Below are 12,982 nucleotides of genomic sequence, written 5' to 3'. Positions count from 1 at the left end.
GGAATTTGTGTGAATAGGTACTAAGCTTGAAATGCACACCCTTTCATATTCCTCATAATTTGTGAATATATGTTAATCTTCAAATACAACTTGACCTTGAAGTTATCAGCTTCTTGCTTTATTTCTTTTTGAATTCCATGTGGATTTTTTTTATTGAACAATCTTTTCCGAAGTCTTCCCCCTATAAAATGGTCTTTCCATATAACCTTGTAAATGGAAGCCTTTTATTTCCTGCCCTGTCACACATTTCTTTAAATTGTGTTTCAGAGAAGATTTTTCTCTCCCAGGGTGAGAGCAATTCCAAACATATTTGATAAAAATGCAGTGGGACTGAGCTGAGGCTACCACTCAGCTGTTTTCCTTTTCCCTTTGAGTTTTATCTAGTTTCGTGGTGTGTGGACTTCTTTCCCTTCCATTCAGGCTTGACTGTGGGGGCACAAGGATCAGAAACTTGATCATTTTGTTAGCAGATTTATCTTCTCCCTTCATCCCTCACTTTTAGAGAGATGTGGAATTGGGCTTGGCAACCTGTCAGAAGTGATGTGCCCGACTGCATTTTCTGTCTGTAGCCAGAGACCAGCGTGTTGGCTCAGACTTGTCAGAAACGCGCAGCTGCTGCGGTGTTGGTGGGGTGATGCCCAAGTCCCAGTTCTCCGCTGCCCCTGATGGATGCTCTTCCAAAGTAGGGGTTATGCACTGTTGTCAGGCATCCCTGTCACGGGCTGTTGATGCCTCTGAGTAAGATGCCATAAGAGGAGAGCACTCTCTCTTTTTGGAACGAGTTCCTGTCTTGCTGGGCATCTGCCCAGGTGACTTGCTTAAGCTGTGCAATCTCTCTGTGATTGGAAGGAGGGGACCTGCTGAGGCAAAACTGACGTTGGAATAATGAAACGCCCGAGAGTGGGCAAGGAGGTTATTTAAAATATGGTCTTGCTCTCTTTTTGATGAAGTCGCTTTTATGTTTTCACTCCTTCTCTTTGTTGTTGTGATTGTTTGCATCATGTCCCTTAGACCTTAGGATTGCAGATGAGTGCTGAGACACTGAATTAAATAACTGTAATGAAAACTTCTTTCATCATTGTCTCTCCTCTTCTCCCTCAGGTAATAGAAAAGTATTTGCTCAAAAGAACGAAAAAGTAGTGTTCTTTTAGAATTTTATTTCCACTTTAAGCACCTTTGCTATAGATCAGAGAATTTGTAAAACTAGGATCAATCTGTGTGTTTAATTTCAGCTTATCAATAGAATGTTCTCACACCTCCGCTGTCACAGTCTGCCTGTTCTTTCATATATTAACATTTAATATTTTTGCCTCTGTGAGCTCCAAAGTCAATTCAAGGCTTCTTAGCAAAAGCAGATTTTGCCCAATGCGAGTAAAAGATCATAATCCTCAGTGTGAAGTGTTCTTTCTGAAGTGTCAACAAAATGTATTTTGGCACAGAAGCCGGGTCATTCAAAGCTGTGGGTTTGCAAGAGACTTCTGTAGAGGTAAAAGGAGCCGCAAGTGGGATGTCAGGGCTGTGGGGAGCAAAGGCAGGGAGGGCAGAGACAATTCAGTGACTTGGAAAGGGCGTGCAAGAGTCTTTCAGCAGGGAGGGCTGATGAGGAGGAGGAAGAATCATCTGTCTCAGTCTTCCTCCTCCTCTTGTGCATTACCCCCTACCACTTGCTGTCTTGCTAGAATATTTTCTCCTGACTGTGTTATCCTGCACTTCATGGGAAGAGGCAAGTCAGGTTCTGCTCGTGGGGCAGGAAATGGAGGGGCTAAAGCTGCTCCTACTGCTGGGGAAGGATCAGGCAGCAACCCCTGGGAATAGGTTTTGTGTTCTTGCTGCCATTGAGGTGTTGGGAGAAGGACAGCAGTGTCAAGTGGAGGGTGAGGGGAAGGCTCGTTTATGGGAAAATATTCCTTCAGCTGTCCCTGACAGCTGCTTGCTTTGGTTGGCTTTGCAGGACAAGACTCTGCTTTATTGCATTTTGTGTCTCATCCACTGTACCAAACCAGGGATAATCTGCTGTTTATAATGATCTTTAGAAATTCTCTGACTCACCAACAACAGGATTTAAGACAGACAAGTCTTTAGGTGGTACTCATTTTGATCCCATGCATTCTGTCCACTCAGGAGCAAGAGCTGCAGTGTGGTGGAAGGGATTAAACATCTAGCACTGGAATCTGAAAGGTGCCAAGTATCCCAGGGCTCAGCACCCTCTATTCCCATCAGTTGCGAGTTATACTGTAATGTGAGTTAATGCATTATGAGCAGAGAGCAGTGGGATTCAGCTGTTAGTCTGAGCTTCTACACGTACTCTGTGTAGGAAGGGTTGTGCTACAGAAAAAGCAGATCTGTATGGCTAGAGGAAAAAATGCAAGGAGAGGATCCTTGATTTTGTTTCCTAGTTTGTGTTGTGTTTCTGTGGATGGAGCAGCACTTTACCTGAGTTGGTGAGGAAGATGAAGTATGGAACTTCCTTATTCCTTCCCATTTTGAGGTTATTTGCAACCTAGAGGCGCATGGAGAGATAATAAGGTAAGCATCTTGGTGCAGCAACTGTTGTATCCTTCAGAATATGGGGCTGGAGGCAACTTCTGCTGTGCTGATGCCTTGTGCCACAGCAGGGAGACAGTCTCCTCCACGTCTGTTTGTTACCAGTAGAACTAGGGTGGGCAGGAGGAAGCACAAATATATTTTTTTGTCTTTTGCCCTTTTTTGAGTGAGACTTTGATTCAAAAGTTACTATTTATAATAACTTCCATTAAACCCTGAGACTCCATACCGGCAAGTAGCATCCTATTACTAAAGAATAAGCATTTCTAAAGCATTAAGATTGCTATTCAGCTGTTCTTTTGTCTCCATGGCAACTTTAAGCATAACAACAAAGCAGTAGGTGATGTTGTCAGCCAAAGAATCTGTAATGCTCAAGTGATTGTTGATAGCAACAAAATGGATGCCAGTGCAGGGTCACTTACAGCCAGTAATAGATACTGCACCTATGGCTGAAGTATTGCATGTGACATTTTAAAGTAGATGACATAAGAGAAAAAGTAAGGTTGATGCAATTGGCAGTTTTTATAAATTATCATGAAGTACTGTTTTAAAATTCAACAGGAAACTGTGGTCTACCTTCTCTAATGGAATGAGTTGTGTGAAAAGTGAAGAGGTCCTTATATATACGATATGTGCCACCTGGAGAAGAGCTCAAGCTTTCTTCTCAGTTTGTTGATGGAACAGAGAACAAACACCACTTTAGAAAAGTGGGGCCAGTTCGTAAAGGGGATAAAAGTTAAAGGTTAAAGTTGTCATCTAGCTTCAGTGTTGATCTGAAAAAGGAAGCATCTTAAAAAAGAAAAGACAGTGCTTTTCTTACAAATAATAAAAGGGGGTTGGGAGGAATTATCATCAGTTTTTTATCTTAACCCCACGGTGCCAGGGGCTTGGATGTTTTACTGACATATAAAACTGAAAATCGTTCATGGGGAAAAAACCTTGAGAAAATGAGACTGAACACTGCTGAGAATAATGCTAGAAACCAGCTATGAGAGGAGAACAATGTCAAAAAAGGATGCTTGATGTTAAAGCGGGGAGAATAGGAATTAAAGTAGTTTTTATGTAGTTGAGACATACTAAATGAGGAAATCATTCTTAAAGAAAAGTAGTGACAGATGAGTTAATGAAAATAAAGCTATTATAAAACTGTATTTATTACAATAACTATATTAATTTATTGGAAGTATTTAAGGCCAGGTTGGCTGGGGCTTTGGGAAACCTGGTCTAGTGGAAGGTGTCCCTGCCCATGGCAGGCGGAGTGGAACTAGATGGTCTTTAAGGTCCTTTCCAACCCAAACCGTTCTGTGATTTGGTAAGTAATTTGTGTCCGATATTTGACAAACCTCTTTGAACTGTTGGCGCTGTATGTACTCTGGGAATTCGGCCTCTTAATACGTATGTACGCATGCTGTCAATGCAGCATGTACCAAGACACCTTTTGGAATCGTAAATTAGCTGATTTTGAGTGCTACTTTCTCCAGTTAATGTACCACGTTAGGGCTCCGTATCTTGTAAAGATGTCACCTCATTTCTTGAATCCAGGGTTCCTGATTGTTTGAACTGTATGTTTTCAAAGAATGTTTTTCTCTTTCATGAGGAAGATGGAGGATGGAGATTTCAACCAGTTGTTCTTCAGAATCTGACTTGACAGCATCACACAAACCCTCTTTTGATGCAGGCAAACAGAACAGCTTCATTCACTGACAACAGCATGAGATACCATCTGATGGCTGGTTTAGACTTCAGAGAACTGGACAGATACTCATGTGGTCCTTGGTTACTCGTGACTCCAGTTACACCTGTTTGTGTCCCTCCTAAATGAAGACAACATTAGTGTATTTTCTTTAATTTGTTTTATTCAAATAATTTAGCCTCTTTGCACCATGAAACACATCCAACTCTCGCTGCAGGCTTGATTTCCATATTTGTTTTTATTTGTCTCAGATACAAAAGCTTTCTGAGCAGTCTTTTGGTTTCCAAAGTCCATAGGTAAACCCAAAGCATACATATAATTCAAATAAAATAACACATTTTTTGAAGCTCCCAGTTATATTAGACTTTCTTAAAACTCTTAATTACACTGAAACTCTAAGCTACATAGTCTTTGACTGTTCATAAGCTGACTTGTTGTGTGACAACTTAAAATTTAAACTGAGATCTTATAGCAGTTATTCATTTGTTTGCTTACAGCTTCTTCCGCTGTACAGTTTGAGACCAGTTCTGCTTAAGGGAGTGACTGATACAGCCACTGCTGTGGTTAACATAGGAACTGCAGGTTTCAAAGGAGAGCACTGTTACAAGCTATTTATTACTTGGTGTTAACAGCTCAGTAACGTTCTTGTGAAAAGTTCAGGATTGGTTTGAATGAACTAATGACATTTATGTCTCGGATATTTTCTCCTATATATTTTTAAAGCTTATACAAACAGGTACCCTTCCAAATATGTATCATGTCAGGAAGTTATCTTTGTATAGGCACTGATGCAGGCTCTCTACAAGGGATCTCTTCCAGATCAGCGTTCAAACTTATTTTGTGTTAAGCTGCAATGATGAAAAGTGGAATGGTCTACAGGAGCAGGCTCTTGGGGCAGCAAGCCACCCTTCGTGGGGTGGGGATGGGAGCTTGAGGCAGGGGCTTCTGCTTTGCTGTGAGAGCTACCAACAACAGCAGGCACATGGTGCTGAGGAGAGATACCAGTCAGATGGGGAAAAATAAGTCATCTTGCATATTCTTACCAATTCTGCTGTCAGCTCATCGGTGTGATGTCACAGCAAGCAACTAAGAAAACTGTTTGGACATGTTTGACTGTCAGCTGAAAGGCATTGCAAGGAAATTCACAAATGTCAAGATTTCTGTCATTTTTACTTTTAACCTATGGAGGGTGGACATCAGGGTAAGAGCTGCCACCTAGTCATTCATTTGTCAGATACATTCAACTACCCATAAAGCAGTAAGAGAGAAGAGACAGAATGGTGGGAATCTAAATGAGAGTGAAATAAACTTGGGTAAACATGCTTGATGAGATTAATTGGTATGGGTCGATATCAAGTGTGGGACAGTAGTTGCCAGGTCGCTTAATAAAATGAATTTCATTCTCATGAGGAACAGGATAACAGCAGCACTTGAGACTGACAGGGTCCTTTTGCAGAGTGGTTATAATATAAGTAGTGGAGGCTTCTCTGTACCTGTTTGCTCTCCTGAGGACAGTTACGTATATAATTGTGCCAAATGTGACTGTACGTCTCATACGAGGAACTGAAGACCACCAGGTCACTCCAGGCTGGCCTCAAGCCAAGCAGTGCCCGCTTAAGTCAGTATCCCTTCAGGCTCAATTCTCTACCTTGTCTTACAGTGAAATTTTATATCCCATTTCAGCCCTCTTGCCTTTGCTTGAATCTTTTGGGGAGCATTTCCCTTCTGACATGTTGTGAGTGTTAAATCTCACTGATTCTCTAAGTTGCTCAACCTACAAGCAAAGCCATTATTGCCCCTAAGTCCAGCCCTATAAGCTCTTCTGAAAATTGAAAGTTGCGTATGATTCTTTTTTGCTTTATTACCAATGACAATTTTTTTGCAAGCCAAATATGTATTTATACTTTGTAACTTTTCCAGTGCAAGCAAAACTTTGAGCAGGGGGATTCCAGGCTTTCAGGGAAAGATGGACTGTATGTCTATGGTGTTCTCAATGGTATTAGAACAGATTTCTCAACATCTAGTTGCTCTTGAAGGATGAACTTTGAAATGCCTAAGTAGTTGCTGTAACTCCATCAATTAGTCTGCATAATTAACAACTATAATCTGTCTAATTATTTTCCTCTGTATTTTCTCTCAAGTAATTAAAGTTCCAGACTATGAGCAAGATCTTGATGCTTGTCAGTATTTGCTATTTACTCTGCAAATATCACATAATCTTGCTGACCCTTCTTTTAAATGTGAGACATATTAGGGATTTTTGTAGTTTCTAGTGAATACCTCTTTACAGTTCACTAAGATCTGTTTCAAAGATGTGAGTTCTTGAGCTATACATGTGCACAGAAAATGCACCAAATTCCATGGAGCCAGTAGCAGTATTTTTTTTTCCTTCTCCTGCCAGCCTTTTACTTACCTTTCCTTCTTTTCCCTCTGTTCTGAGTGCTATTTATAGTAAAGTGATTTTCAAATAATGTGGAGTTTGACTGACACTGTAGATTTAAGGTAGAATTCTTGTTTTATTTCATGTAGATGGATTGGATGACTTGAGATTATCTAGCCCTACTTTTTATGAGTCAGTGATCAGCTTTTAATCAAAGTGCTTTGATGTATCTAGTAATAATGGCTGAAATCTGCTGTCACTCTAGAAAAAGTAAGTATAAATTATTTGATAGATACCTTTGTTGCAACTTGTACAAATCCTAATGTCCCTAAATGAAAGCTGTTTCTGCTTTTTGCTGATTCAGCTCATGGTGCTTTGCATGTGAGCAAATTGTTATGGTAGGTGTAAGGGACATAGCAACTAGCAGCTGTGCTTGGGGTGTTATATCATGAACTTTGCTACAAATACATTATGTAAAATTAACATTTAAAATCAGATACAACTTATATTTAGAAATAAAGCTGTAAATTTTGTATTTACTGCAAAGATAAGTGTCGTGGTTTAACCCCAGCCAGCAACTAAGCACCACGCAGCCGCTCACTCACTCCCCCCCCATCCAGTGGGATGGGGGAGAAAATCAGGAAAAGAAGTAAAACTCCTGGGTTGAGATAAGAACGATTTAATAGAACAGAAAAGAAGAGACTAATAATGATAATGATAACACTAATAAAATGACAACAGTAGTAATAAAAGGATTGGAATGTACAAATGATGCACAGGGCAATCGCTCACCACCCGCCGACCGACACCCAGCCAGTCCCCCAAGCGGCGAATCCCTGCCCCCCCCCCCCACTTCCCAGTTCCTAAACTAGATGGGACGTCACATAGTATGGAATACACTGTTGGCCAGTTTGGGTCAGGTGCCCTGGCTGGGCATGAGAAGCTGAAAAATCCTTGACTGTAGTCTAAACACTACTGAGCAACAACTGAAAACATCAGTGTTATCAACATTCTTCACATACTGAACTCAAAACATAGCACTGTACCAGCTACTAGGAAGACAGCTAACTACATCCCAGCTGAAACCAGGACAATAAGCAACACTGTTTTTTACTATGACGCATGTTTGTCCTTAATATGAAAATAAAAGTGTTCCATGAACGAAAGTTCCCAGTTTCATTACAGCTGTGGAACTTTCCATTTCATGTGCGGTGGTAGCACGACTCTGTACAAGTTGCTTTGACAAAAATAGTATTTATATAAAGTGGAAAATTCCACTTGGAGAGTGAGAGGGAATCTTAGCAACCTTCCTTTTCCCAGAATTTGCAACTGCCACTGTATTGAGAACTACTAAAATGTTCAGTTGTCAACAACGAGATTTGACAGAAGCATAAATGTGGAAAGTTTTTCTGCTTTACTTGTCTGCAGGAATAGGTACATAATTCCTCTCAGAGTGATTCTGCTATTGTTTATATCGTTTTCTGCATTTCAAATGCAAAAAAATGCAAGTACCAAAGGAAAATAGAAATGCAAATTCCAAACAGAAATAAGTGCTCTTGTCTCTTATTAAGCTAAAGCTTTTTATTTCTCTATACAAAGAAATATGGAGATATTTCTATATATTTCCATGTTATGATATTAAGCTTTTGACAACCCTGTTTGTGGAGGAAGGACCCACTTTTGTGCTGTAGAATGGACACAATAAAATACACTGCACTGGGGACATCATTGATGTTAGTTTATAGCATATGTTTGTGCTTTTGTTTGCTTCTGTTAAATTCCATTTTATTGCTCTCTTGACCAAAACTTGTGATAAAACTATTTCTGAAAGACATAGCCTCCTTGAAATCAAGCAAGGCCATGTTTGTACTTCATAAAAGAAAAGTTTGACACTGACTATAAATACCTTATTGCAATTTGTCTTTAATGACTGCAATCATAGTACCTATTGCTTGTCATCTAATCTGCTCCTTGTCAATGTGGAATTGCTTCTCTTGTACATGTAACACCATTTCATTCAGTTTTGATACACATGCATGTGCGGTTAAGATTGCCAAATTCTCTTGGGAGATTATTTCCACAGTCTGGTTCAGCTCAAAAAGGCTGCCACCATGAACATTAAATATCACTCAGAATAATTTTGGTGTCAAGAAGCTTTCCCTGATAGTCAGACCTGTTTTTCTCAGTTATATCTTTTTATTTCAGTTGTCTCTATTTTCCAAACCTTTCAGAGTTCTTTACTTCAGAAGGCTTTCAAATATACTGTCCTCCCTCTTGCCTCTGTGTCTGTCATGCATTGTTCCTAGGGTGTCCATATTTAACTTTTTTTGTATTTTCTAGAATTCCCAGAGCTTGCTCTTTATATTGCTTTGCCTCAGTCTCTTTTCAATTTGTAAATCCTTTTCAAGTTAAGACGTACCTGCTGCTCAACACAATAAGCTTTATCAGTCAGGGACTGACAAGTCCTTGCTTCATGTAAGAGATACATTGATACTTAGAGCTTTGTCCCTCATGCTGTGGCCAGGTTATTAGGCTTCATGCATGATGGTTTTATGCAGAAGAGAAAACTGGGCTTTTTCCTCCTTCACCTTAATTGCTACTCTGGCAGGTCAATCCCTTGCTCTAGCAGCTCAAGTATTGTCTGGAAACACATCAAAAGTTTTTACTATTTATACCTTTTTTCATATTTCTCACTGCATGACCAAGGTCATCTTTAAAAAACTTTTCAGACAAAATGTCCAGGTATTTTTATTTTCTGTAGTTTTTGTTCAAGTCTGATTTTAACTCTGCACCACTGCCTGATGGATGGATTTATCAATCTATATTCTATACCTAGCCAAACATATGAAGACCAGGTGGTCTTTGATTTACAGATTTTTCTCCACTGTTTTGTTTGAATATGCACGTACGGAAATAGAAATACTGGGCAAGGCTCATCTTGTCCAAACCTCCGTTCTCATAGGCACAGAGGTTTACAATCTCAAAAGTAGGTGAAGTTTTCTAATTCTTACCACACTGGAATCCAGCTGCTCTTATGATTTCTTCTTATTCCCATCTTCAGTTCATTTTTCCTATCCTTCATCATGGATACCAAGAATTAAATACTGTGCTGCAGGTGAGACCTCATGCCATAGGATGACTACTTCTCAGTTTGTGTTGGAGACATATTTCCTCTATTTTTTTCATGTAGAATGATGGCTCTTCTGGAGTTCATTGTTGCAAACAGTGCTGTTAAATCTGGGAAAAAGAAAATGTTTATGGCTATTTTCTATTCTAGCTCCAGTGTTGTCTAAAGACATACCTATCTTTTTTTTTTTTTTTTTTTTAAATTGAGGTATCAGTCATGGTACTCTATTCAAATGTGCATTCCATAAAGCATTTAAAATATATGACATACATTTCTGTTCTTCTAGAATAGAAAAGACATCTGAGGATTGAATTACAGTTTGCATGACGCATTTTTTTTGTGTAACTTTCAGAAGTGTTTAATAGAGGATGTTTGCAGTTCATGTCCTGCGACAAAGGTGTTGTAGAAGGCTGGATTTCTGTGTTGGCAGAAAGTTGTAAGATAAAAACTGTCTTTACAAAACTTGTGGCAAAATGGACCTTAAATTAAAAAACCCCAAACTTAATACATGTCACATCTTTAAGGGGTGCACTTAGACTACTTTATATATATTCTTCTCTTTAATGTAAACATTCTGCTACTGGCAGATGGACTTACTCTTCTCTTTCCTGTTCTATTCTCCACTCTGACTACACTTTTTTTAAATACCTAAGGATTTTTTTCCTTTGTAATTAGCTAAGCTCATCATGCATCTTCCTGATCAAAGCACGTAAAAGCAAGTTAATGGTAAGTTCAGTTGCCTGATCTTCTCCTGTGCTGGCAGTCATATGCTATAATTATGGACAAGTATCACCCAGACTCTGCTATCAAATACTTCCAGGGAACAGGTTTGAAGATTCTGGAAAAATGATACAGAAATTCCAAGGGTGTAGGTACCGCCAGCAGAGGTGGAGGGAGATGGCTTATGCTGTCTGTTGCAGGTGACCATGTTAAAAATGTGGACTCCTTCTGTAGGTGATTGAACTGCAACTGCAAAATGCAAGTTCAGAGCTGCCTACTTAATCATCTGCTTGAGGAACTTTGGCTCCTGAATTAGGGACTTTGGCGAAAGTCCTTACGTTATACAGCAGTGAGTATATTCTGGAGTATGGTTTCACTCTGAAAGGCTGTATCTGTTGCAGAAATATATGGCATATTTTAAACCCATTCTGGAATGCATACTTAACTGTGAAACCATGACTGGTGTATCCACAGGAATGTATAAGCCCTGACCTTAACTAAGGAGCCAGTCTTTCATCGCTGTCTTTGCGAAAATCTCTTGCCAAATTTAGCATGCTACTGTAGCAACTATATATACAAGGAGATGTTATGATTCAGGACATTTGCATAGAAATGGAGGGAGAGCTGCAATGTGTAGTCCAGAATATGTGGTAATAGGTAGAGGAGCAGGTAAGCTGTGATCCTCTCCCTGGACTGTTGTTCCAAGTCGTTCTGCATGACTTGCTTGCTGTGGTCCTCCCGCTACAAATGCTCCTAGATGTGTAATGTCATGATTGCTTGCCTCTTTCCATTCAGCGTTCACACGCTTCCTGTCTTCATTGAGTTTCTCTGTGCAGCAATTTAAGAACTATTAGTCAACAAAGAGCATGTAGCAGTTTCTGTTCATGTAGTATCAAAGTGAAGACATGAAACTGTGTTAACGAATACCATGGATCTCCTCTTCCTATTGCTTTGCATTGAGAAATGCTTGCTATAGTGTCTGACCCGGCAGCTGTTGTTTCTACACAGAGCTCCTCCTGCTAAAGTTAATCAGCCAAATTTCACACTTGTACTGCTGCTAATCCTAGTGAGTCTGCAGACTTAAAAGGAATGATGACAGATTTGCACCAGGGTGACAGGTCCAAGTTTGGACCATTTGCTGGAGTTTTGTACATCACACGTCGTACCTCCACATCTTGAGCTTATAAAAGCAGCCTTGCTTCCCTTGGTTTTGCAAATACATGCAATTCAAAGGGAAAAGCAGAGGTATATTACAGATACAGTAAGATTTCTTTGTGTCTAAAAGTATACTCTTATAAAATGCCTTCAACTGTGACTTCAAAGTCTTACACGAATAATTCTCTCTCCAGTAATCTGGGTTGCATTTCAGGGTTTTTACTTGGTAAAGTAAATGCCACCAGTGAGTGGCATTTTAACTACTAGAAACAGCATGAGGAGGAGGAAGCCATGGCTTTGTAATAGCAGTGTTTGCCCTCCTTGGTGTCTTTTACCAGTTCTTCTCACCTCACAAAACCAAAACACTCTTTCTTTGAATTATGTAGTTTCAGCTCTCTAAGTTTTGAAAAGTTTAGAGATACAAAGCGACATTTCAAACCATATGTTTCTGTAAAATACGTGCAGCCTTTCAGTCAGAAAAGCCTGCCATTCATCAGTCTTACCAATCGCTAAGTATGGAGTGAGGTTAAATGTGCATGGTACTCTTGAGAGAATTAAGAAGAATGTTTAAACATGAATTTAAAGCCCAGTGATTGGGAATTTAAGCTCATTCTTAAAACGGGAATCAGGACAGAGGAAAAAAAATGTGAAGTGTTCATTGCTTTGTTCTTACTTCTCAGAATGATAGGCTCAATTATTTACTGTCGTATAAACCCAGGGATTTAGAAAGTGAAAGGGTGAAGGAAATACATCTGCCTGTTCCAGCAGGCAAGCTGAAGACTGTATGCTACTTGGATCCATCTTTAAACTAGCATTTAGGATACTAGATATTAAGTTACTGATTGTTGCTTTTAAAATGGGAGTGAAATAATTGCACTTATTTTTAAGATAGTGCAAAGGATATTTATCAGAAGTGAGAGGGAGTTGCTTCTTAATAGAAATAATAACAGAATAGCCATCTTGCCTGATTTTTAATTTATGCAGCAAAATCCTACTGCATTGTAGTACCCCAAGCAACCAGTAGTGACAGTAATTTTGAAAAGAGGTTTGAGTGGATTTTTTCCTTAAGATACCCTTATCAGGATATTTCTTTTATCAAGCGTACTGTAAGGGTTTGGAAGTTAATTTGAAGAGATGCCAATAAGAACACAACTGCAAATTATCCCATGGCAGAGGAAAGATAGGAAGTGTGGCAAGGATAATTTGACTAAACTATGAACTCTTTATGGGCTCAAGCACAAGGACTGTATGTATAGGTAGGAAATGGAAAGTAGTTTAAATTACTAAGGATGATGAGGAAAGAGTAACATGAATGTGTAGGACAAAATTAGAAAATAACATAAGACTGAAATAAGCATCAAAC

The 12,982-nt window shown here is 39.4% G+C and overlaps 1 protein-coding gene across 8 annotated transcripts in view; it reads left to right on the top strand.

The window, feature by feature from the left end:
• ZNF385B (zinc finger protein 385B) overlaps positions 1–12,982 on the top strand; it is a 179,503-nt gene that overhangs the window by 89,341 nt on the left and 77,180 nt on the right. The window contains exon 1 of one of the 8 annotated variants that reach the window (XM_069781579.1): positions 2,310–2,526. The exons of the other annotated variants lie outside the window; for them this stretch is intronic. The gene's annotated coding sequence lies outside the window, so the exon portion shown is untranslated. Of the gene's footprint in view, positions 1–2,309; positions 2,527–12,982 lie in introns of those variants that run through there. 8 annotated transcript variants of the gene reach the window in all.

The sequence above is a fragment of the Haliaeetus albicilla genome, chromosome 4 (assembly GCF_947461875.1).
Source record: "Haliaeetus albicilla chromosome 4, bHalAlb1.1, whole genome shotgun sequence".
In the NCBI taxonomy this organism is placed as follows: domain Eukaryota; kingdom Metazoa; phylum Chordata; class Aves; order Accipitriformes; family Accipitridae; genus Haliaeetus; species Haliaeetus albicilla.
This window is presented reverse-complemented; position numbering and strand designations above follow the sequence as displayed.